Raw genomic sequence first — 25,578 nt, 5'->3', positions numbered from 1 at the left:
GAGGGGCTGAAACAGAGGGGCTGAATCAGAGTGGCCTAAACAGAGGGCGAGAAACAGAGGGCGAGAAACAGAGTGCGAGAAACAGAGGTGCTGAAACAGAGGGGCTGAAACAGCGGGGCTGAAACAGAGGGCGAGAAACAGAGGGGCTGAAACAGAGGAGCTGAAACAGAGGGGCTGAAACAGAGTGGCTGCAAGAGAGGGGCTGAAACAGAGGGCGAGAAACAGAGGGGCTGAAACAGATGGGCTGAAACAGAGGGGCTGAAACAGAGGGGCTGAAAGTGAGGGCGAGAAACAGAGGGTGAGAAACAGAGGGCGAGAAACAGAGGGGCTGAAACAGTGGAGCTGAAACAGAGGGGCTGAAACAGCGGGGCTGAAACAGAGGGCGAGAAACAGAGGGGCTGAAACAGAGGGGCTGAAACAGAGGGGCTGAAACAGAGGGGCTGAAAGAGAGGGGCTGAAACAGAGGGCGAGAAACAGAGGGGCTGAAACAGATGGGCTGAAACAGAGGGGCTGAAAGAGAGGGGCTGAAACAGAGGGCGAGAAACAGAGGGGCTGAAACAGATGGGCTGAAACAGAGGGGCTGAAACAGAGGGGCTGAAAGAGAGGGCGAGAAACAGAGGGTGAGAAACAGAGGGCGAGAAACAGAGGGGCTGAAACAGTGGAGCTGAAACAGAGGGGCTGAAACAGAGGGGCAGAAACAGGGGCTGAAACAGACGGGCTGAAACAGAGGGCGAGAAACAGAGGGCGAAAAACAGAAGGGCTGTAACAGAGGGGCTGAAACAGAGGGGCTGAAACAGAGGGCGAGAAACAGAGGGGCTTAAACAGTGGGGCTGAAACAGAGGGGCTGAAACAGAGGGTCTGAAACAGAGGGGCTGAAAGAGAGGGGCTGAAACAGAGGGCGAGAAACAGATGGTTAGAAACAGAGGGCGAGAAACAGAGTGGCTGAAACAGTGGAGCTGAAACAGAGGGGCTGAAACAGAGGGGCTGAAACAGGGGGTGAAACAGACGGGCTGAAACTGAGGGCGAGAAACAGAGGGCGAGAATCAGAAGGGCTGAAACAGAGGGTCTGAAACAGAGGGGCTGAAACAGAGGGGCTGAAACAGGGGCTGAAACAGAGGGCGAGAAACAGCGGGGCTGAAACAGAGGGGCTGAAACAGAGGGCGAGAAACAGAGGGGCTGAAACAGAGGGGCTGAAACAGAGGGGCTGAAACAGAGGGCGAGAAACAGAGGGCGAGAAACAGAGGGCGAGAAACAGAGGGGCTGAAACAGAGGGGATGAAACTGAGGGGCTGAAACAGAGGGCGACAAACAGAGGGCGAGAAACTGAGGGTGAGAAACAGAGAGCGAGAAACAGAGGGCGACAAACAGAGGGGCTGAAAAAGAGGGGCTGAAACAATGGGGATGAAACAGAGGGGCTGAAACAGAGGGCGAGAAACAGAGGGGCTGAAACAGAGGGGCTGAAACAGAGGGGCTGAAACAGAGGGGCTGAAACAGAGGGCGAGAAACAGAGGGGCTGAATCAGAGGGCGTTAAACAGAGGGCGAGTAACAGAGGGGCTGAAACAGAAGGGCTGAAACAGAGGGGCTGAAACAGAGGAGCTGAAACAGAGGGCGAGAAACAGAGGGACTGAAACAGAGGGGCTGAAACAGTGGGGCTGAAACAGAGGGGCTGAAACAGAGGGCGAGAAACAGAGTGCGAGAAACAGAGGGCGAGAAACAGAGGGGCTGAAACAGAGAGGGTGAAACAGAGGGGCTGAAACAGAGGGGGTGAAACAGAGGGGCTGAAACAGAGGGCGAGAAACAGAGGGCGAGAAACAGAGGGTGAGAATCAGAGGGCGAGAAACAGAGGGACTGAAACAGAGGGGCTGAAACAGAGGACGAGAAACAGAGGGCTGAAACATAGGGGCTGAAACAGAGTGGCTGAAACAGAGGGGCTGAAACAGAGGGCGAGAAACAGAGGGGCTGAAACAGAGGACGTGAAACATAGGGCGAGAAACAGAGGGACTGAAACAGAGGGGCTGAAACAGTGGGGCTGAAACAGAGGGGCTGAAACAGAGGGCGAGTAACAGAGGGGCTGAAACAGAGGGGCTGACACAGAGTGGCTGAAACAGAGGAGCTGAAACAGAGGGCGAGAAACTGAGGGCGAGAAACAGAGGGCGAGAAACAGTGGGGCTGAAACAGAGGGGCTGAAACAGAGGGGCTGAAACAGAGAGGCTGGAAGAGAGGGGCTGAAACAGAGGTGCTGAAACTGAGGGCGAGAAACAGAGGGCGAAAAACAGAGAGGCTGAAACAGAGGATCGAAACAGAGGTCGAGAAACAGAGGGGCTGAAACAGAGGGCGAGAAACAGAGGGCGAGAAACAGAGGGGCTGAAACAGAGGGCGAGAAACAGAGGGCAAGAAACAGAGGGCGTGAAACAGAGAGGGAGAAACAAAGGGCGAGAAACAGAGGGCGAGAAACAGAGGGGCTGAAACAGAGGGGCAGAAACAGAGGGGCTGAAACAGAGGGGCTGAAACTGAGGGCGAGAAACAGAGGGGCTGAAACAGTGGGCGAGAAACAGAGGGGCTGAAACAGAGGGCGAGAAACAGAGCGAGAAACAGAGGGCGAGAAACAGAGGGGCTGAAACAGAGGGGCTGAAACAGAGGGGCTGAAAAAGAGGGGCTGAAACAGAGGGGCTGAAACAGAGGGGCTGAAACAGAGGGGCTGAAACAGAGGGCGATAAACTGAGGGCGAGAAACAGAGGGGCTGATCAGAGGGCGAGAAACAGAGGGGCTTAAACAGTGGGGCTGAAACAGAGGGGCTGAAACAGAGGGGCTGAAACAGAGGGGCTGAATCAGAGGGGCTGAAACAGAGGGCGAGAAACAGAGGGCGAGAAACAGAGTGCGAGAAACAGACAGGCTGAAACAGAGGGGCTGAAACAGAGTGGCTGAAACAGAGGGTCTGAAACAGAGGGGCTGAAACAGATTGGCTGAAACAGAGGGCGAGAAACAGAGGGCGAGAAACAGAGGGCGAGAAAGAGTGGGGCTGAAACAGAGGGGCTGAAACAGAGGGGGTGAAACAGAGGGTCTGAAACAGAGGGGCTGAAACAGAGGGCGAGAAACAGAGGGGGTGAAACAGAGGGGCTGAAACAGAGGGGCTGAAACAGAGGGCGAGAAACAGAGGGCGAGAAACAGAGGGGCTGAAACAGAGGGGGTGAAACAGAGGGGCTGAAACAGAGGGCGAGAAACAGAGGGCGAGAAACAGACAGGCTGAAACAGAGGGGCTGAAACAGAGTGGCTGAAACAGAGGGTCTGAAACAGAGGGGCTGAAACAGAGGGGCTGAAACAGAGGGCGAGAAACAGAGGGCGAGAAACAGAGGGCGAGAAAGAGTGGGGCTGAAACAGAGGGGCTGAAACAGAGGGGGTGAAACAGAGGGTCTGAAACAGAGGGGCTGAAACAGAGGGCGAGAAACAGAGGGGGTGAAACAGAGGGGCTGAAACAGAGGGGCTGAAACAGAGGGCGAGAAACAGAGGGGCTGAAACAGAGGGGGTGAAACAGAGGGGCTGAAACAGAGGGGATGAAACAAAGGGGCTGAAACAGAGGGGCTGTAACAGAGGACGAGAAACAGAAGGCGAGAAACAGAGGGCGAGAAACAGAGGGGCTGAAACAGAGGGGGGGAAACAGAGGGGCTGAAACAGAGGGCGAGAAACAGAGGGCGAGAAACAGAGGGCGAGAAACAGAGAGCGAGAAACAGAGGGCGAGAAACAGAGGGCGAGAAACAGAGGGGCTGAAACAGAGGGGCTGAAACAGAGGGGCTGAAACAGAGCTGCTGAAACAGAGGGCGAGAAACAGAGGGCGAGAAACAGAGGGGCTGAATCAGAGGGGCTGAAACAGAGGGGCTGAAACAGAGGTGCTGAAAAAGAGGGCGAGAAACAGAGGGGCTGAAACAGAGGGGCTGAAACAGAGGTCGAGAAACAGAGGGGCTGAAACAGAGGGCGAGAAACAGAGGGGCTGAAACAGTGTGCGAGAAACAGAGGGGCTGAAACAGAGGGCGAGAAACAGAGAGCGAGAAACAGAGGGCGAGAAACAGAAGGGCTGAAACAGAGTGGCTGAAACAGAGTGGCTCAAAAAGAGGGGCTGAAACAGAGGGGCTGAAACAGAGGGGCTGAATCAGAGGGGCTGAAACAGAGGGCGAGAAACAGAGGGCGAGAAACAGAGGGGCTGAAACAGAGGGCTAGAAACAGAGGGGCTTAAACAGTGGGGCTGAAACAGAGGGGCTGAAACAGAGGGGCTGAAACAGAGGGGCTGAATCAGTATGGCTGAAACAGAGGGCGAGAAACAGATGGCGAGAAACAGAGTGCGAGAAACAGAGGGGCTGAAACAGAGGGGCTGAAACAGCGGGGCTGAAACAGAGGGCGAGAAACAGAGGGGCTGAAACAGAGGGGCTGAAACAGAGGGGCTGAAACAGAGGGGCTGAAACAGAGGGGCTGAAACACAGGGCGAGAAACAGAGGGGCTGAAAAAGATGGGCTGAAACAGAGGGGCTGAAACAGAGGGGCTGAAACAGAGGGCGAGAAACAGAGGGTGAGAAACAGAGGGCGTGAAACAGAGGGGCTGAAACAGTGGAGCTGAAACAGAGGGGCTGAAACAGAAGGGCTGAAACAGAGGGGCTGAAACAGAGGGGCTGAAACCGAGGGCGACAAACACAGGGCGAGAAACTGAAGGCGAGAAAGAGTGCGGCTAAAACAGAGGGGCTGAAACAGAGGGGGTGAAACAGAGGGGCTGAAACAGAGGGCGAGAAACAGAGGGGCTGAAACAGAGGGGCTGAAACAGAGGGGCTGAAACAGAGGGGCTGAAACATAGGGCGGGAATCAGAGGGCGAGAAACAGAGGGCGAGAAACAGAGGGCGAGAAACAGAGTGGCTGAAACAGAGGGGCTGAAACAGAGGGGCTGAAACAGAGGGGCTGAAACAGAGGGCGAGAAACAGAGGGGCTGAAACAGAGGCTGAGAAACAGAGTGGCTGAAACAGAGGGGCTGAAACAGAGGACGACAAACAGAGGGGCTTAAACAGTGGGGCTGAAACAGAGGGGGTGAAACAGAGGGGCTGAAACAGAGGGGCTGAATCAGAGTGGCTGAAACAGAGGGCGAGAAACAGAGGGCGAGAAACAGAGTGCGAGAAACAGAGGGGCTGAAACAGAGGGGCTGAAACAGCGGTGCTGAAACAGAGGGCGAGAAACAGAGGGGCTGAAACAGAGGGGCTGAAATAGAGTGCGAGAAACAGAGGGGCTGAAACAGAGGAGCTGAAACAGAGGGGCTGAAACAGAGGGCGAGAAACAGAGGGGCTGAAACAGAGGGTGTGAAACACAGGGGCTGAAACAGAGGGGCTGAAACAGAGGGGCTGAAACAGAGCGCGAGAAACAGAGGGCGAGAAACAGAGGGGCTGAAACAGAGGGCGAGAAACAGAGGTGCTGAAACAGAGGGCGAGAAACAGAGGGCGAGAAACAGACGGCGAGAAACAGAGAGCGAGAAACAGAGGGCGAGAAACAGAGGACGAGAAACAGAGGGGCTGAAACAGAGGGGCTGAAACAGAGGGACTGAAACAGAGGGGATGAAACAGAGGGGCTGAAACAGAGGGCGAGAAACAGAGGGCGAGAAACAGAGGGGCTGAATTAGAGGGGCTGAAACAGAGGGGCTGAAACAGAGAGGCTGAAACAGAGGGGCTGAAAGAGAGGGGCTGAAACAGAGGGCGAGAAACAGAGGGGCTGAAACAGATGGGCTGAAACAGAGGGGCTGAAACAGAGGGGCTGAAAGAGAGGGCGAGAAACAGAGGGTGAGAAACAGAGGGCGAGAAACAGAGGGGCTGAAACAGTGGAGCTGAAACAGAGGGGCTGAAACAGAGGGGCAGAAACAGGGGCTGAAACAGACGGGCTGAAACAGAGGGCGAGAAACAGAGGGCGAAAAACAGAAGGGCTGTAACAGAGGGGCTGAAACAGAGGGGCTGAAACAGAGGGCGAGAAACAGAGGGGCTTAAACAGTGGGGCTGAAACAGAGGGGCTGAAACAGAGGGTCTGAAACAGAGGGGCTGAAAGAGAGGGGCTGAAACAGAGGGCGAGAAACAGATGGTTAGAAACAGAGGGCGAGAAACAGAGTGGCTGAAACAGTGGAGCTGAAACAGAGGGGCTGAAACAGAGGGGCTGAAACAGGGGGTGAAACAGACGGGCTGAAACTGAGGGCGAGAAACAGAGGGCGAGAATCAGAAGGGCTGAAACAGAGGGTCTGAAACAGAGGGGCTGAAACAGAGGGGCTGAAACAGGGGCTGAAACAGAGGGCGAGAAACAGCGGGGCTGAAACAGAGGGGCTGAAACAGAGGGCGAGAAACAGAGGGGCTGAAACAGAGGGGCTGAAACAGAGGGGCTGAAACAGAGGGCGAGAAACAGAGGGCGAGAAACAGAGGGCGAGAAACAGAGGGGCTGAAACAGAGGGGATGAAACTGAGGGGCTGAAACAGAGGGCGACAAACAGAGGGCGAGAAACTGAGGGTGAGAAACAGAGAGCGAGAAACAGAGGGCGAGAAACAGAGGGGCTGAAAAAGAGGGGCTGAAACAATGGGGATGAAACAGAGGGGCTGAAACAGAGGGCGAGAAACAGAGGGGCTGAAACAGAGGGGCTGAAACAGAGGGGCTGAAACAGAGGGGCTGAAACAGAGGGCGAGAAACAGAGGGGCTGAATCAGAGGGCGTTAAACAGAGGGCGAGTAACAGAGGGGCTGAAACAGAAGGGCTGAAACAGAGGGGCTGAAACAGAGGAGCTGAAACAGAGGGCGAGAAACAGAGGGACTGAAACAGAGGGGCTGAAACAGTGGGGCTGAAACAGAGGGGCTGAAACAGAGGGCGAGAAACAGAGTGCGAGAAACAGAGGGCGAGAAACAGAGGGGCTGAAACAGAGAGGGTGAAACAGAGGGGCTGAAACAGAGGGGGTGAAACAGAGGGGCTGAAACAGAGGGCGAGAAACAGAGGGCGAGAAACAGAGGGTGAGAATCAGAGGGCGAGAAACAGAGGGACTGAAACAGAGGGGCTGAAACAGAGGACGAGAAACAGAGGGCTGAAACATAGGGGCTGAAACAGAGTGGCTGAAACAGAGGGGCTGAAACAGAGGGCGAGAAACAGAGGGGCTGAAACAGAGGACGTGAAACATAGGGCGAGAAACAGAGGGACTGAAACAGAGGGGCTGAAACAGTGGGGCTGAAACAGAGGGGCTGAAACAGAGGGCGAGTAACAGAGGGGCTGAAACAGAGGGGCTGACACAGAGTGGCTGAAACAGAGGAGCTGAAACAGAGGGCGAGAAACTGAGGGCGAGAAACAGAGGGCGAGAAACAGTGGGGCTGAAACAGAGGGGCTGAAACAGAGGGGCTGAAACAGAGAGGCTGGAAGAGAGGGGCTGAAACAGAGGTGCTGAAACTGAGGGCGAGAAACAGAGGGCGAAAAACAGAGAGGCTGAAACAGAGGATCGAAACAGAGGTCGAGAAACAGAGGGGCTGAAACAGAGGGCGAGAAACAGAGGGCGAGAAACAGAGGGGCTGAAACAGAGGGCGAGAAACAGAGGGCAAGAAACAGAGGGCGTGAAACAGAGAGGGAGAAACAAAGGGCGAGAAACAGAGGGCGAGAAACAGAGGGGCTGAAACAGAGGGGCAGAAACAGAGGGGCTGAAACAGAGGGGCTGAAACTGAGGGCGAGAAACAGAGGGGCTGAAACAGTGGGCGAGAAACAGAGGGGCTGAAACAGAGGGCGAGAAACAGAGCGAGAAACAGAGGGCGAGAAACAGAGGGGCTGAAACAGAGGGGCTGAAACAGAGGGGCTGAAAAAGAGGGGCTGAAACAGAGGGGCTGAAACAGAGGGGCTGAAACAGAGGGGCTGAAACAGAGGGCGATAAACTGAGGGCGAGAAACAGAGGGGCTGATCAGAGGGCGAGAAACAGAGGGGCTTAAACAGTGGGGCTGAAACAGAGGGGCTGAAACAGAGGGGCTGAAACAGAGGGGCTGAATCAGAGGGGCTGAAACAGAGGGCGAGAAACAGAGGGCGAGAAACAGAGTGCGAGAAACAGACAGGCTGAAACAGAGGGGCTGAAACAGAGTGGCTGAAACAGAGGGTCTGAAACAGAGGGGCTGAAACAGATTGGCTGAAACAGAGGGCGAGAAACAGAGGGCGAGAAACAGAGGGCGAGAAAGAGTGGGGCTGAAACAGAGGGGCTGAAACAGAGGGGGTGAAACAGAGGGTCTGAAACAGAGGGGCTGAAACAGAGGGCGAGAAACAGAGGGGGTGAAACAGAGGGGCTGAAACAGAGGGGCTGAAACAGAGGGCGAGAAACAGAGGGCGAGAAACAGAGGGGCTGAAACAGAGGGGGTGAAACAGAGGGGCTGAAACAGAGGGCGAGAAACAGAGGGCGAGAAACAGACAGGCTGAAACAGAGGGGCTGAAACAGAGTGGCTGAAACAGAGGGTCTGAAACAGAGGGGCTGAAACAGAGGGGCTGAAACAGAGGGCGAGAAACAGAGGGCGAGAAACAGAGGGCGAGAAAGAGTGGGGCTGAAACAGAGGGGCTGAAACAGAGGGGGTGAAACAGAGGGTCTGAAACAGAGGGGCTGAAACAGAGGGCGAGAAACAGAGGGGGTGAAACAGAGGGGCTGAAACAGAGGGGCTGAAACAGAGGGCGAGAAACAGAGGGGCTGAAACAGAGGGGGTGAAACAGAGGGGCTGAAACAGAGGGGATGAAACAAAGGGGCTGAAACAGAGGGGCTGTAACAGAGGACGAGAAACAGAAGGCGAGAAACAGAGGGCGAGAAACAGAGGGGCTGAAACAGAGGGGGGGAAACAGAGGGGCTGAAACAGAGGGCGAGAAACAGAGGGCGAGAAACAGAGGGCGAGAAACAGAGAGCGAGAAACAGAGGGCGAGAAACAGAGGGCGAGAAACAGAGGGGCTGAAACAGAGGGGCTGAAACAGAGGGGCTGAAACAGAGCTGCTGAAACAGAGGGCGAGAAACAGAGGGCGAGAAACAGAGGGGCTGAATCAGAGGGGCTGAAACAGAGGGGCTGAAACAGAGGTGCTGAAAAAGAGGGCGAGAAACAGAGGGGCTGAAACAGAGGGGCTGAAACAGAGGTCGAGAAACAGAGGGGCTGAAACAGAGGGCGAGAAACAGAGGGGCTGAAACAGTGTGCGAGAAACAGAGGGGCTGAAACAGAGGGCGAGAAACAGAGAGCGAGAAACAGAGGGCGAGAAACAGAAGGGCTGAAACAGAGTGGCTGAAACAGAGTGGCTCAAAAAGAGGGGCTGAAACAGAGGGGCTGAAACAGAGGGGCTGAATCAGAGGGGCTGAAACAGAGGGCGAGAAACAGAGGGCGAGAAACAGAGGGGCTGAAACAGAGGGCTAGAAACAGAGGGGCTTAAACAGTGGGGCTGAAACAGAGGGGCTGAAACAGAGGGGCTGAAACAGAGGGGCTGAATCAGTATGGCTGAAACAGAGGGCGAGAAACAGATGGCGAGAAACAGAGTGCGAGAAACAGAGGGGCTGAAACAGAGGGGCTGAAACAGCGGGGCTGAAACAGAGGGCGAGAAACAGAGGGGCTGAAACAGAGGGGCTGAAACAGAGGGGCTGAAACAGAGGGGCTGAAACAGAGGGGCTGAAACACAGGGCGAGAAACAGAGGGGCTGAAAAAGATGGGCTGAAACAGAGGGGCTGAAACAGAGGGGCTGAAACAGAGGGCGAGAAACAGAGGGTGAGAAACAGAGGGCGTGAAACAGAGGGGCTGAAACAGTGGAGCTGAAACAGAGGGGCTGAAACAGAAGGGCTGAAACAGAGGGGCTGAAACAGAGGGGCTGAAACCGAGGGCGACAAACACAGGGCGAGAAACTGAAGGCGAGAAAGAGTGCGGCTAAAACAGAGGGGCTGAAACAGAGGGGGTGAAACAGAGGGGCTGAAACAGAGGGCGAGAAACAGAGGGGCTGAAACAGAGGGGCTGAAACAGAGGGGCTGAAACAGAGGGGCTGAAACATAGGGCGGGAATCAGAGGGCGAGAAACAGAGGGCGAGAAACAGAGGGCGAGAAACAGAGTGGCTGAAACAGAGGGGCTGAAACAGAGGGGCTGAAACAGAGGGGCTGAAACAGAGGGCGAGAAACAGAGGGGCTGAAACAGAGGCTGAGAAACAGAGTGGCTGAAACAGAGGGGCTGAAACAGAGGACGACAAACAGAGGGGCTTAAACAGTGGGGCTGAAACAGAGGGGGTGAAACAGAGGGGCTGAAACAGAGGGGCTGAATCAGAGTGGCTGAAACAGAGGGCGAGAAACAGAGGGCGAGAAACAGAGTGCGAGAAACAGAGGGGCTGAAACAGAGGGGCTGAAACAGCGGTGCTGAAACAGAGGGCGAGAAACAGAGGGGCTGAAACAGAGGGGCTGAAATAGAGTGCGAGAAACAGAGGGGCTGAAACAGAGGAGCTGAAACAGAGGGGCTGAAACAGAGGGCGAGAAACAGAGGGGCTGAAACAGAGGGGCTGAAACAGAGGGGCTGAAACAGAGGGGCTGAAACATAGGGCGGGAATCAGAGGGCGAGAAACAGAGGGCGAGAAACAGAGGGCGAGAAACAGAGTGGCTGAAACAGAGGGGCTGAAACAGAGGGGCTGAAACAGAGGGGCTGAAACAGAGGGCGAGAAACAGAGGGGCTGAAACAGAGGCTGAGAAACAGAGTGGCTGAAACAGAGGGGCTGAAACAGAGGACGACAAACAGAGGGGCTTAAACAGTGGGGCTGAAACAGAGGGGGTGAAACAGAGGGGCTGAAACAGAGGGGCTGAATCAGAGTGGCTGAAACAGAGGGCGAGAAACAGAGGGCGAGAAACAGAGTGCGAGAAACAGAGGGGCTGAAACAGAGGGGCTGAAACAGCGGTGCTGAAACAGAGGGCGAGAAACAGAGGGGCTGAAACAGAGGGGCTGAAATAGAGTGCGAGAAACAGAGGGGCTGAAACAGAGGAGCTGAAACAGAGGGGCTGAAACAGAGGGCGAGAAACAGAGGGGCTGAAACAGAGGGTGTGAAACACAGGGGCTGAAACAGAGGGGCTGAAACAGAGGGGCTGAAACAGAGCGCGAGAAACAGAGGGCGAGAAACAGAGGGGCTGAAACAGAGGGCGAGAAACAGAGGTGCTGAAACAGAGGGCGAGAAACAGAGGGCGAGAAACAGACGGCGAGAAACAGAGAGCGAGAAACAGAGGGCGAGAAACAGAGGACGAGAAACAGAGGGGCTGAAACAGAGGGGCTGAAACAGAGGGACTGAAACAGAGGGGATGAAACAGAGGGGCTGAAACAGAGGGCGAGAAACAGAGGGCGAGAAACAGAGGGGCTGAATTAGAGGGGCTGAAACAGAGGGGCTGAAACAGAGAGGCTGAAACAGTGAGCGAGAAACAGAGGGGCTGAAACAGAGGGGCTGAAACAGAGGGCGAGAAACAGAGGGGCTGAAAGAGAGGGGCTGAAACAGAGGGGCTGAAACAGAGGGGCTGAAACAGAGGGGGAGAAACAGAGGGGCTGAAACAGTGGGCGAGAAACAGTGTAGCTGAAACAGAGGGCGAGAAACAGAGGGCGAGAAACAGAGGGGCTGAAACAGAGGGGCTGAAACAGAGTGGCTGAAAAAGAGGGGCTGAAACAGAGGGGCTGAAACAGAGGGGCTGAAACAGAGGGGCTGAAACAGACCGCGAGAAACAGAGGGCGAGAAACAGAGGGGCTGAAACAGAGGGCGAGAAACAGAGGGGCTTAAACAGTGGGGCTGAAACAGAGGGGCTGAAACAGAGGGGCTGAAACAGAGGGGCTGAATCAGAGTGGCCTAAACAGAGGGCGAGAAACAGAGGGCGAGAAACAGAGTGCGAGAAACAGAGGTGCTGAAACAGAGGGGCTGAAACAGCGGGGCTGAAACAGAGGGCGAGAAACAGAGGGGCTGAAACAGAGGGGCTGAAACAGAGGGGCTGAAACAGAGTGGCTGCAAGAGAGGGGCTGAAACAGAGGGCGAGAAACAGAGGGGCTGAAACTGATGGGCTGAAACAGAGGGGCTGAAACAGAGGGGCTGAAAGAGAGGGCGAGAAACAGAGGGTGAGAAACAGAGGGCGAGAAACAGAGGGGCTGAAACAGTGGAGCTGAAACAGAGGGGCTGAAACAGAGGGGCTGAAACAGGGGCTGAAACAGACGGGCTGAAACAGAGGGCGAGAAACAGAGGGCGAGAAACAGAAGGTCTGAAACAGAGGGGCTGAAACAGAGGGGCTGAAACAGAGGGGCTGAAACAGGGGCTGAAACAGAGGGCGAGAAACAGAGGGGCTGAAACAGAGGGGCTGAAACAGAGGGCGAGAAACAGAGGGGCTGAAACAGAGGGGCTGAAACAGAGGGGCTGAAACAGAGGGCGAGAAACAGAGGGGCTGAAACAGAGGGCGTGAAACAGAGGGCGAGAAACAGAAGGGCTGAAACAGAGGGGCTGAAACAGAGGGGCTGAAACAGAGGGGCTGAAACAGGGGCTGAAACAGAGGGCGAGAAACAGAGGGGCTGAAACAGAGGGGCTGAAACAGAGGACGAGAAACAGAGGGGCTGAAACAGAGGGGCTGAAACCGAGGGGCTGAAACAGAGGGCGAGAAACAGAGGGGCTGAAACAGAGGGGCTGAAACAGAGGGCGGGAAACAGAGGGCGAGAAACAGAGGGCGCGAAACAGAGGGCGAGAAACAGAGAGGCTGAAACAGAGGAGCTGATACAGAGGGGCTGAAACAGAGGGGCTGAAACAGAGGGCGAGAAACAGAGGGGCTGAAACAGAGGCTGAGAAACAGAGTGGCTGAAACATAGGGGCTGAAACAGAGGACGAGAAACAGAGGGGCTTAAACAGTTGGGGCTGAAACAGAGGGGGTGAAACAGAGGACTGAAACAGAGGGGCTGAATCAGAGTGGCTGAAACAGAGGGCGAGAAACAGAGGGCGAGAAACAGAATGCGAGAAACAGAGGGGCTGAAACAGAGTGGCTGAAACAGCGGTGCTGAAACAGTGGGCGAGAAACAGAGGGGCTGAAACAGAGGGGCTGAAACAGAGTGCGAGAAACAGAGGGGCTGAAACAGAGGAGCTGAAACAGAGGGGCTGAAACAGAGGGCGAGAAACAGAGGGGCTGAAACAGAGGGTGTGAAGCACAGGGGCTGAAACAGAGGGGCTGAAACAGAGGGGCTGAAACAGAGCGCGAGAAACAGAGGGCGAGAAACAGAGGGCGAGAAACAGAGGCGCTGAAACAGAGGGCGAGAAACAGACGTGCTGAAACAGAGGGCGAGAAACAGAGGGCGAGAAACAGAGGGCGAGAAACAGAGAGCGAGAAACAGAGGGCGAGAAACAGAGGACGAGAAACAGAGGGGCTGAAACAGAGGGGCTGAAACAGAGGGGCTGAAACAGAGGGGATGAAACAGAGGGGCTGAAACAGAGGGCGAGAAACAGAGGGCGAGAAACAGAGGGGCTGAAACAGAGGGGCTGAAACAGAGGGGCTGAAACAGAGGGGCTGAAACAGTGGGCGAGAAACAGAGGGGCTGAAACAGAGGGGCTGAAACAGAGGGCGAGAAACAGAGGGGCTGAAAGAGAGGGGCTGAAACAGAGGGGCTGAAACAGAGGGGCTGAAACAGAGGGCGAGAAACAGAGGGGCTGAAACAGTGGGCGAGAAACAGAGTGGCTGAAACAGAGGGCGAGAAACACAGAGCGAGAAACAGAGGGCGTGAAACAGAGGGGCTGAAACAGAGGGGCTGAAACAGAGTGGCTGAAAAAGAGGGGCTGAAACAGAGGGGCTGAAATAGAGGGGCTGAAACAGAGGGGCTGAAACAGAGGGCGAGAAACAGAGGGCGAGAAACAGAGGGGCTGAAACAGAGGGCGAGAAACAGAGGGGCTTAAACAGTGGGGCTGAAACAGAGGGGCTGAAACAGAGGGGCTGAAACAGAGGGGCTGAATCAGAGTGGCTGAAACAGAGGGCGAGAAACAGAGGGCGAGAAACAGAGTGCGAGAAACAGAAGTGCTGAAAAAGTTGGGCTGAAACAGAGGGCGAGAAACAGAGGGCGAGAAACAGAGGGGCTGAAACAGAGGGGCTGAAACAGAGGGGCTGAAACAGAGGGGCTGAAACAGTGGGCGAGAAACAGAGGGGCTGAAACAAAGGGGCTGAAACAGAGGGCGAGAAACAGAGGGGCTGAAAGAGAGGGGCTGAAACAGAGGGGCTGAAACAGAGGGCGAGAAACAGAGGGGCTGAAACAGTGGGCGAGAAACAGAGTGGCTGAAACAGAGGGCGAGAAACAGAGATCGAGAAACAGAGGGCGAGAAACAAAGGGGCTGAAACAGAGGGGCTGAAACAGAGTGGCTGAAAAAGAGGGGCTGAAACAGAGGGGCTGAAACAGACGGGCTGAAACAGAGGGGCTGAAACAGAGGGCGAGAAACAGAGGGCGAGAAACACAGGGGCTGAAACAGAGGGCGAGAAACAGAGGGGCGTAAACAGTGGGGCTGAAACAGAGGGGCTGAAACAGAGGGGCTGAAACAGAGGGGCTGAATTAGCGTGGCTGAAACAGAGGGCGAGAAACAGAGGGCGAGAAACAGAGTGCGAGAAACAGAGGTGCTGAAACAGAGGGGCTGAAACAGCGGGGCTGAAACAGAGGGCGAGAAACAGAGGGGCTGAAACAGAGGGGCTGAAACAGAGGGGCTGAAACAGAGGGGCTGAAAGAGAGGGGCTGAAACAGAGGGCGAGAAACAGAGGGGCTGAAACAGATGGGCTGAAACAGAGGGGCTGAAACAGAGGGGCTGAAAGAGAGGGCGAGAAACAGAGGGTGAGAAACAGAGGGCGAGAAACAGAGGGGCTGAAACAGTGGAGCTGAAACAGAGGGGCTGAAACAGAGGGGCTGAAACAGGGGCTGAAACAGACGGGCTGAAACAGAGGGCGAGAAACAGAGGGCGAGAAACAGAAGGGCTGAAACAGAGGGGCTGAAACAGAGGGGCTGAAACAGAGGGGCTGAAACAGGGGCTGAAACAGAGGGCGAGAAACAGAGGGGCTGAAACAGCGGGGCTGAAACAGAGGGCGAGAAACAGAGGGGCTGAAACAGAGGGGCTGAAACAGAGGGCGAGAAACAGAGGGGCTGAAACAGAGGGCGGGATACAGAGGGCGAGAAACAGAAGGGCTGAAACAGAGGGGCTGAAACAGAGGTGCTGAAACAGAGGGGCTGAAACAGGGGCTGAAACAGAGGGCGAGAAACAGAGGGGCTGAAACAGAGGGGCTGAAACAGAGGACGAGAAACAGAGGGGCTGAAACAGAGGGGCTGAAACCGAGGGGCTGAAACAGAGGGCGAGAAACAGAGGGGCTGAAACAGAGGGGCTGAAACAGAGGGCGGGAAACAGAGGGCGAGAAACAGAGTGGCTGAAACAGAGGGGCTGAAACAGAGGGGCTGAAACAGAGGGGCTGAAACAGAGGGCGAGAAACAGAGGGGCTGAAACAGAGGCTGAGTACAGAGTGGCTGAAACAGAGGGGCTGAAACAGAGGACGAGAAACAGAGGGGCTTAAACAGTGGGGCTGAAACAGAGGGGGTGAAACAGAGGGGCTGAAACAAAGGGGCTGAATCAGAGTGGCTGAAACAGAGGGCGAGAAACAGAGGGCGAGAAACAGAGTTCGAGAAACAGAGGGGCTGAAACAGAGGGGCTGAAACAGCGATGCTGAAACAGAGGGCGAGAAACAGAGGGGCTGAAACAGAGGGGCTGAAACAGAGTGCGAGAAACAGAGGGGCTGAAACAGAGGAGCTGAAACAGAGGGGCTGAAACAGTGGGCGAGAAACAGAGGGGCTGAAACAGAGGGTGTGAAACACAGGGGCTGAAACAGAGGGGCTGAAACAGAGGGGCTGAAACAGAGGGGGAGAAACAGAGGGCGAGAAACAGAGGGCGTGAAACAGAGGGGCTGAAACAGAGGGCGAGAAACAGAGGTGCTGAAACAGAGGGCGAGAAACAGAGGGCGAGAAACAGAGGGCGAGAAACAGAGAGCGAGAAACAGAGGGCGAGAAACAGTGGACGAGAAACAGAGGGGCTGAAACAGAGGGGCTGAAACAGAGGGGCTGAAACAGAGGGGATGAAACAGAGGGGCTGAAACAGAGGGCGAGAAACAGAGGGCGAGAAACAGAGGGGCTGAAACAGAGGGGCTGAAACAGAGGGGCTGAAACAGAGCGGCTGAAACAGTGGGCGAGAAACAGAGGGGCTGAAACAGAGGGGCTGAAACAGAGGGCGAGACACAGAGGGGCTGAAAGAGAGGGGATCTAACAGAGGGGCTGAAACAGAGGGGCTGAAACAGAGGGCGAGAAACAGAGGGGCTGAAACAGTGGGCGAGAAACAGAGTGGCTGAAACAGAGGGCGAGAAACAGAGAGCGAGAAACTGAGGGCGAGAAACAGAGGGGCTGAAACAGAGGGGCTGAAACAGAGTGGCTGAAAAAGAGGGGCTGAAACAGAGTGGCTGAAACAGAGGGGCTGAAACAGAGGGGCTGAAACAGAGGGCGAGAAACAGAGGGCGAGAAACAGAGGGGCTGAAACAGAGGGCGAGATACAGAGGGGCTTAAACAGTGGGGCTGAAACAGAGGGGCTGAAACAGAGGGGCTGAAACAGAGGGGCTGAATCAGAGTGGCTTTAACAGAGGACGAGAAACAGAGGGCGAGAAACAGAGTGCGAGAAACAGAGGTGCTGAAACAGAGGGGCTGAAACAGCGGGGCTGAAACAGAGGGCGAGAAACAGAGGGGCTGAAACAGAGGGGCTGAAACAGAGGGGCTGAAACAGAGGGGCTGAAAGAGAGGGGCTGAAACAGAGGGCGAGAAACAGAGGGGCTGAAACAGATGGGCTGAAACAGAGGGGCTGAAACAGAGGGGCTGAAAGAGAGGGCGAGAAACAGAGGGTGAGAAACAGAGGGCGTGAAACAGAGGGGCTGAAACAGTGGAGCTGAAACAGAGGGGCTGAAACAGAGGGGCTGAAACAGGGGCTGAAACAGACGGGCTGAAATAGAGGGCGAGAAACAGAGGGCGAGAAACAGAAGGTCTGAAACAGAGGGGCTGAAACAGAGGGGCTGAAACAGAGGGGCTGAAACAGGGGCTGAAACAGAGGGCGAGAAACAGAGGGGCTGAAACAGAGGGGCTGAAACAGAGGGCGAGAAACAGAGGGGCTGAAACAGAGGGGCTGAAACAGAGGGGCTGAAACAGAGGGCGAGAAACAGAGGGTCTGAAACAGAGGGCGTGAAACAGAGGGCGAGAAACAGAAGGGCTGAAACAGAGGGGCTGAAACAGAGGGGCTGAAACAGAGGGGCTGAAACAGGGGCTGAAACAGAGGGCGAGAAACAGAGGGGCTGAAACAGAGGGGCTGAAACAGAGGACGAGAAACAGAGGGGCTGAAACAGAGGGGCTGAAACCGAGGGGCTGAAACAGAGGGCGAGAAACAGAGGGGCTGAAACAGAGGGCGTGAAACAGAGGGCGAAAAACAGAGGGGCTGAAACAGAGGGACTGAAACAGAGGGGCTGAAACAGAGGGGCTGAAACAGATGGCGAGAAACAGAGGGGCTGAAACAGAGGGGCTGAAACAGAGTGGCTGAAACAGAGGGGCTGAAACAGAGGGCGAGAAACAGAGGGCGAGAAACAGAGGGCGAGAAACACAGGGGCTGAAACAGAGGGGATGAAACAGAGGGGATGAAACAGAGGGCGAGAAACAGAGGGCGAGAAACAGAGGGCGAGAAACAGAGGGCGAGAAAGAGTGGGGCTGAAACAGAGGGGCTGAAACAGAGGGGGTGAAACAGAGGGTCTGAAACAGAGGGGTTGAAACAGAGGGCGAGAAACAGAGGGGGTGAAACAGAGGGGCTGAAACAGAGGGGCTGAAACAGAGGGCGAGAAACAGAGGGGCTGAAACAGAGGGGGTGAAACAGAGGGGCTGAAACAGAGGGGCTGAAACAAAGGGGCTGAAACAGAGGGGCTGAAACAGAGGACGAGAAACAGAAGGCGAGAAACAGAGGGCGAGAAACAGAGGGGCTGAAACAGAGGGGGGGAAACAGAGGGGCTGAAACAGAGGGCGAGAAACAGAGGGCGAGAAACAGAGGGCGAGAAACAGAGAGCGAGAAACAGAGGGCGAGAAACAGAGGGCGAGAAACAGAGGGGCTGAAACAGAGGGGCTGAAACAGAGGGGCTGAAACAGAGCTGCTGAAACAGAGGGCGAGAAACAGAGGGCGAGAAACAGAGGGGCTGAATCAGAGGGGCTGAAACAGAGGGGCTGAAACAGAGGGGCTGAAAAAGAGGGCGAGAAACAGAGGGGCTGAAACAGAGGGGCTGAAACAGAGGTCGAGAAACAGAGGGGCTGAAACAGAGGGGCTGAAACAGAGGGCGAGAAACAGAGGGGCTGAAACAGTGGGCGAGAAACAGAGGGGCTGAAACAGAGGGCGAGAAACAGAGAGCGAGAAACAGAGGGCGAGAAACAGAAGGGCTGAAACAGAGTGGCTGAAACAGAGTGGCTCAAAAAGAGGGGCTGAAACAGAGGGGCTGAAACAGAGGGGCTGAATCAGAGGGGCTGAAACAGAGGGCGAGAAACAGAGGGCGAGAAACAGAGGGGCTGAAACAGAGGGCTAGAAACAGAGGGGCTTAAACAGTGGGGCTGAAACAGAGGGGCTGAAACAGAGGGGCTGAAACAGAGGGGCTGAATCAGTATGGCTGAAACAGAGGGCGAGAAACAGATGGCGAGAAACAGAGTGCGAGAAACAGAGGGGCTGAAACAGAGGGGCTGAAACAGCGGGGCTGAAACAGAGGGCGAGAAACAGAGGGGCTGAAAGAGAGGGGCTGAAACAGAGGGGCTGAAACAGAGGGGCTGAAACAGAGGGGCTGAAACACAGGGCGAGAAACAGAGGGGCTGAAAAAGATGGGCTGAAACAGAGGGGCTGAAACAGAGGGGCTGAAACAGAGGGCGAGAAACAGAGGGTGAGAAACAGAGGGCGTGAAACAGAGGGGCTGAAACAGTGGAGCTGAAACAGAGGGGCTGAAACAGAAGGGCTGAAACAGAGGGGCTGAAACAGAGGGGCTGAAACCGAGGGCGACAAACACAGGGCGAGAAACTGAAGGCGAGAAAGAGTGCGGCTAAAACAGAGGGGCTGAAACAGAGGGGGTGAAACAGAGGGGCTGAAACAGAGGGCGAGAAACAGAGGGGCTGAAACAGAGGGGCTGAAACAGAGGGGCTGAAACAGAGGGGCTGAAACATAGGGCGGGAATCAGAGGGCGAGAAACAGAGGGCGAGAAACAGAGGGCGAGAAACAGAGTGGCTGAAACAGAGGGGCTGAAACATAGGGGCTGAAACAGAGGGGCTGAAACAGAGGGCGAGAAACAGAGGGGCTGAAACAGAGGCTGAGAAACAGAGTGGCTGAAACAGAGGGGCTGAAACAGAGGACGAGAAACAGAGGGGCTTAAACAGTGGGGCTGAAACAGAGGGGGTGAAACAGAGGGGCTGAAACAGAGGGGCTGAATCAGAGTGGCTGAAACAGAGGGCGAGAAACAGAGGGCGAGAAACAGAGTGCGAGAAACAGAGGGGCTGAAACAGAGGGGCTGAAACAGCGGTGCTGAAACAGAGGGCGAGAAACAGAGGGGCTGAAACAGAGGGGCTGAAACAGAGTGCGAGAAACAGAGGGGCTGAAACAGAGGAGCTGAAACAGAGGGGCTGAAACAGAGGGCGAGAAACAGAGGGGCTGAAACAGAGGGTGTGAAACACAGGGGCTGAACCAGAGGGGCTGAAACAGAGGGGCTGAAACAGAGCGCGAGAAACAGAGGGCGAGAAACAGAGGGGCTGAAACAGAGGGCGAGAAACAGAGGTGCTGAAACAGAGGGCGAGAAACAGAGGGCGAGAAACAGAGGGGCTGAATTAGAGGGGCTGAAACAGAGGGGCTGAAACAGAGGGGCTGAAACAGTGAGCGAGAAACAGAGGGGCTGAAACAGAGGGGCTGAAACAGAGGGCGAGAAACAGAGGGGCTGAAAGAGAGGGGCTGAAACAGAGAGGCTGAAACAGAGGGGCTGAAACAGAGGGGGAGAAACAGAGGGGCTGAAACAGTGGGCGAGAAACAGTGTAGCTGAAACAGAGGGCGAGAAACAGAGGGCGAGAAACAGAGGGGCTGAAACAGAGGGGCTGAAACAGAGTGGCTGAAAAAGAGGGGCTGAAACAGAGGGGCTGAAACAGAGGGGCTGAAACAGAGGGGCTGAAACAGACGGCGAGAAACAGAGGGCGAGAAACAGAGGGGCTGAAACAGAGGGCGAGAAACAGAGGGGCTTAAACAGTGGGGCTAAAACAGAGGGGCTGAAACAGAGGGGCTGAAACAGAGGGGCTGAATCAGAGTGGCCTAAACAGAGGGCGAGAAACAGAGGGCGAGAAACTGAGTGCGAGAAACAGAGGTGCTGAAACAGAGGGGCTGAAACAGCGGGGCTGAAACAGAGGGCGAGAAACAGAGGGGCTGAAACAGAGGAGCTGAAACAGAGGGGCTGAAACAGAGTGGCTGCAAGAGAGGGGCTGAAACAGAGGGCGAGAAACAGAGGGGCTGAAACAGATGGGCTGAAACAGAGGGGCTGAAACAGAGGGGCTGAAAGTGAGGGCGAGAAACAGAGGGTGAGAAACAGAGGGCGAGAAACAGAGGGGCTGAAACAGTGGAGCTGAAACAGAGGGGCTGAAACAGCGGGGCTGAAACAGAGGGCGAGAAACAGAGGGGCTGAAACAGAGGGGCTGAAACAGAGGGGCTGAAACAGAGGGGCTGAAAGAGAGGGGCTGAAACAGAGGGCGAGAAACAGAGGGGCTGAAACAGATGGGCTGAAACAGAGGGGCTGAAAGAGAGGGGCTGAAACAGAGGGCGAGAAACAGAGGGGCTGAAACAGATGGGCTGAAACAGAGGGGCTGAAACAGAGGGGCTGAAAGAGAGGGCGAGAAACAGAGGGTGAGAAACAGAGGGCGAGAAACAGAGGGGCTGAAACAGTGGAGCTGAAACAGAGGGGCTGAAACAGAGGGGCAGAAACAGGGGCTGAAACAGACGGGCTGAAACAGAGGGCGAGAAACAGAGGGCGAAAAACAGAAGGGCTGTAACAGAGGGGCTGAAACAGAGGGGCTGAAACAGAGGGCGAGAAACAGAGGGGCTTAAACAGTGGGGCTGAAACAGAGGGGCTGAAACAGAGGGTCTGAAACAGAGGGGCTGAAAGAGAGGGGCTGAAACAGAGGGCGAGAAACAGATGGTGAGAAACAGAGGGCGAGAAACAGAGTGGCTGAAACAGTGGAGCTGAAACAGAGGGGCTGAAACAGAGGGGCTGAAACAGGGGGTGAAACAGACGGGCTGAAACTGAGGGCGAGAAACAGAGGGCGAGAATCAGAAGGGCTGAAACAGAGGGTCTGAAACAGAGGGGCTGAAACAGAGGGGCTGAAACAGGGGCTGAAACAGAGGGCGAGAAACAGCGGGGCTGAAACAGAGGGGCTGAAACAGAGGGCGAGAAACAGAGGGGCTGAAACAGAGGGGCTGAAACAGAGGGGCTGAAACAGAGGGCGAGAAACAGAGGGCGAGAAACAGAGGGCGAGAAACAGAGGGGCTGAAACAGAGGGGATGAAACTGAGGGGCTGAAACAGAGGGCGACAAACAGAGGGCGAGAAACTGAGGGTGAGAAACAGAGAGCGAGAAACAGAGGGCGAGAAACAGAGGGGCTGAAACAGAGGGGCTGAAACAATGGGGATGAAACAGAGGGGCTGAAACAGAGGGCGAGAAACAGAGGGGCTGAAACAGAGGGGCTGAAACAGAGGGGCTGAAACAGAGGGGCTGAAACAGAGGGCGAGAAACAGAGGGGCTGAATCAGAGGGCGTTAAACAGAGGGCGAGTAACAGAGGGGCTGAAACAGAAGGGCTGAAACAGAGGGGCTGAAACAGAGGAGCTGAAACAGAGGGCGAGAAACAGAGGGACTGAAACAGAGGGGCTGAAACAGTGGGGCTGAAACAGAGGGGCTGAAACAGAGGGCGAGAAACAGAGTGCGAGAAACAGAGGGCGAGAAACAGAGGGGCTGAAACAGAGAGGGTGAAACAGAGGGGCTGAAACAGAGGGGGTGAAACAGAGGGGCTGAAACAGAGGGCGAGAAACAGAGGGCGAGAAACAGAGGGTGAGAATCAGAGGGCGAGAAACAGAGGGACTGAAACAGAGGGGCTGAAACAGAGGACGAGAAACAGAGGGCTGAAACATAGGGGCTGAAACAGAGTGGCTGAAACAGAGGGGCTGAAACAGAGGGCGAGAAACAGAGGGGCTGAAACAGAGGACGTGAAACATAGGGCGAGAAACAGAGGGACTGAAACAGAGGGGCTGAAACAGTGGGGCTGAAACAGAGGGGCTGAAACAGAGGGCGAGTAACAGAGGGGCTGAAACAGAGGGGCTGACACAGAGTGGCTGAAACAGAGGAGCTGAAACAGAGGGCGAGAAACTGAGGGCGAGAAACAGAGGGCGAGAAACAGTGGGGCTGAAACAGAGGGGCTGAAACAGAGGGGCTGAAACAGAGAGGCTGGAAGAGAGGGGCTGAAACAGAGGTGCTGAAACTGAGGGCGAGAAACAGAGGGCGAAAAACAGAGAGGCTGAAACAGAGGATCGAAACAGAGGTCGAGAAACAGAGGGGCTGAAACAGAGGGCGAGAAACAGAGGGCGAGAAACAGAGGGGCTGAAACAGAGGGCGAGAAACAGAGGGCAAGAAACAGAGGGCGTGAAACAGAGAGGGAGAAACAAAGGGCGAGAAACAGAGGGCGAGAAACAGAGGGGCTGAAACAGAGGGGCAGAAACAGAGGGGCTGAAACAGAGGGGCTGAAACTGAGGGCGAGAAACAGAGGGGCTGAAACAGTGGGCGAGAAACAGAGGGGCTGAAACAGAGGGCGAGAAACAGAGCGAGAAACAGAGGGCGAGAAACAGAGGGGCTGAAACAGAGGGGCTGAAACAGAGGGGCTGAAAAAGAGGGGCTGAAACAGAGGGGCTGAAACAGAGGGGCTGAAACAGAGGGGCTGAAACAGAGGGCGATAAACTGAGGGCGAGAAACAGAGGGGCTGATCAGAGGGCGAGAAACAGAGGGGCTTAAACAGTGGGGCTGAAACAGAGGGGCTGAAACAGAGGGGCTGAAACAGAGGGGCTGAATCAGAGGGGCTGAAACAGAGGGCGAGAAACAGAGGGCGAGAAACAGAGTGCGAGAAACAGACAGGCTGAAACAGAGGGGCTGAAACAGAGTGGCTGAAACAGAGGGTCTGAAACAGAGGGGCTGAAACAGATTGGCTGAAACAGAGGGCGAGAAACAGAGGGCGAGAAACAGAGGGCGAGAAAGAGTGGGGCTGAAACAGAGGGGCTGAAACAGAGGGGGTGAAACAGAGGGTCTGAAACAGAGGGGCTGAAACAGAGGGCGAGAAACAGAGGGGGTGAAACAGAGGGGCTGAAACAGAGGGGCTGAAACAGAGGGCGAGAAACAGAGGGCGAGAAACAGAGGGGCTGAAACAGAGGGGGTGAAACAGAGGGGCTGAAACAGAGGGCGAGAAACAGAGGGCGAGAAACAGACAGGCTGAAACAGAGGGGCTGAAACAGAGTGGCTGAAACAGAGGGTCTGAAACAGAGGGGCTGAAACAGAGGGGCTGAAACAGAGGGCGAGAAACAGAGGGCGAGAAACAGAGGGCGAGAAAGAGTGGGGCTGAAACAGAGGGGCTGAAACAGAGGGGGTGAAACAGAGGGTCTGAAACAGAGGGGCTGAAACAGAGGGCGAGAAACAGAGGGGGTGAAACAGAGGGGCTGAAACAGAGGGGCTGAAACAGAGGGCGAGAAACAGAGGGGCTGAAACAGAGGGGGTGAAACAGAGGGGCTGAAACAGAGGGGCTGAAACAAAGGGGCTGAAACAGAGGGGCTGTAACAGAGGACGAGAAACAGAAGGCGAGAAACAGAGGGCGAGAAACAGAGGGGCTGAAACAGAGGGGTGGAAACAGAGGGGCTGAAACAGAGGGCGAGAAACAGAGGGCGAGAAACAGAGGGCGAGAAACAGAGAGCGAGAAACAGAGGGCGAGAAACAGAGGGCGAGAAACAGAGGGGCTGAAACAGAGGGGCTGAAACAGAGGGGCTGAAACAGAGCTGCTGAAACAGAGGGCGAGAAACAGAGGGCGAGAAACAGAGGGGCTGAATCAGAGGGGCTGAAACAGAGGGGCTGAAACAGAGGTGCTGAAAAAGAGGGCGAGAAACAGAGGGGCTGAAACAGAGGGGCTGAAACAGAGGTCGAGAAACAGAGGGGCTGAAACAGAGGGCGAGAAACAGAGGGGCTGAAACAGTGTGCGAGAAACAGAGGGGCTGAAACAGAGGGCGAGAAACAGAGAGCGAGAAACAGAGGGCGAGAAACAGAAGGGCTGAAACAGAGTGGCTGAAACAGAGTGGCTCAAAAAGAGGGGCTGAAACAGAGGGGCTGAAACAGAGGGGCTGAATCAGAAGGGCTGAAACAGAGGGCGAGAAACAGAGGGCGAGAAACAGAGGGGCTGAAACAGAGGGCTAGAAACAGAGGGGCTTAAACAGTGGGGCTGAAACAGAGGGGCTGAAACAGAGGGGCTGAAACAGAGGGGCTGAATCAGTATGGCTGAAACAGAGGGCGAGAAACAGATGGCGAGAAACAGAGTGCGAGAAACAGAGGGGCTGAAACAGAGGGGCTGAAACAGCGGGGCTGAAACAGAGGGCGAGAAACAGAGGGGCTGAAAGAGAGGGGCTGAAACAGAGGGGCTGAAACAGAGGGGCTGAAACAGAGGGGCTGAAACACAGGGCGAGAAACAGAGGGGCTGAAAAAGATGGGCTGAAACAGAGGGGCTGAAACAGAGGGGCTGAAACAGAGGGCGAGAAACAGAGGGTGAGAAACAGAGGGCGTGAAACAGAGGGGCTGAAACAGTGGAGCTGAAACAGAGGGGCTGAAACAGAAGGGCTGAAACAGAGGGGCTGAAACAGAGGGGCTGAAACCGAGGGCGACAAACACAGGGCGAGAAACTGAAGGCGAGAAAGAGTGCGGCTAAAACAGAGGGGCTGAAACAGAGGGGGTGAAACAGAGGGGCTGAAACAGAGGGCGAGAAACAGAGGGGCTGAAACAGAGGGGCTGAAACAGAGGGGCTGAAACAGAGGGGCTGAAACATAGGGCGGGAATCAGAGGGCGAGAAACAGAGGGCGAGAAACAGAGGGCGAGAAACAGAGTGGCTGAAACAGAGGGGCTGAAACAGAGGGGCTGAAACAGAGGGGCTGAAACAGAGGGCGAGAAACAGAGGGGCTGAAACAGAGGCTGAGAAACAGAGTGGCTGAAACAGAGGGGCTGAAACAGAGGACGACAAACAGAGGGGCTTAAACAGTGGGGCTGAAACAGAGGGGGTGAAACAGAGGGGCTGAAACAGAGGGGCTGAATCAGAGTGGCTGAAACAGAGGGCGAGAAACAGAGGGCGAGAAACAGAGTGCGAGAAACAGAGGGGCTGAAACAGAGGGGCTGAAACAGCGGTGCTGAAACAGAGGGCGAGAAACAGAGGGGCTGAAACAGAGGGGCTGAAACAGAGTGCGAGA

The sequence above is a fragment of the Stegostoma tigrinum genome, chromosome 28 (genome assembly GCF_030684315.1).
Source record: "Stegostoma tigrinum isolate sSteTig4 chromosome 28, sSteTig4.hap1, whole genome shotgun sequence".
Classification (NCBI taxonomy): domain Eukaryota; kingdom Metazoa; phylum Chordata; class Chondrichthyes; order Orectolobiformes; family Stegostomatidae; genus Stegostoma; species Stegostoma tigrinum.
This window is presented reverse-complemented; position numbering follows the sequence as displayed.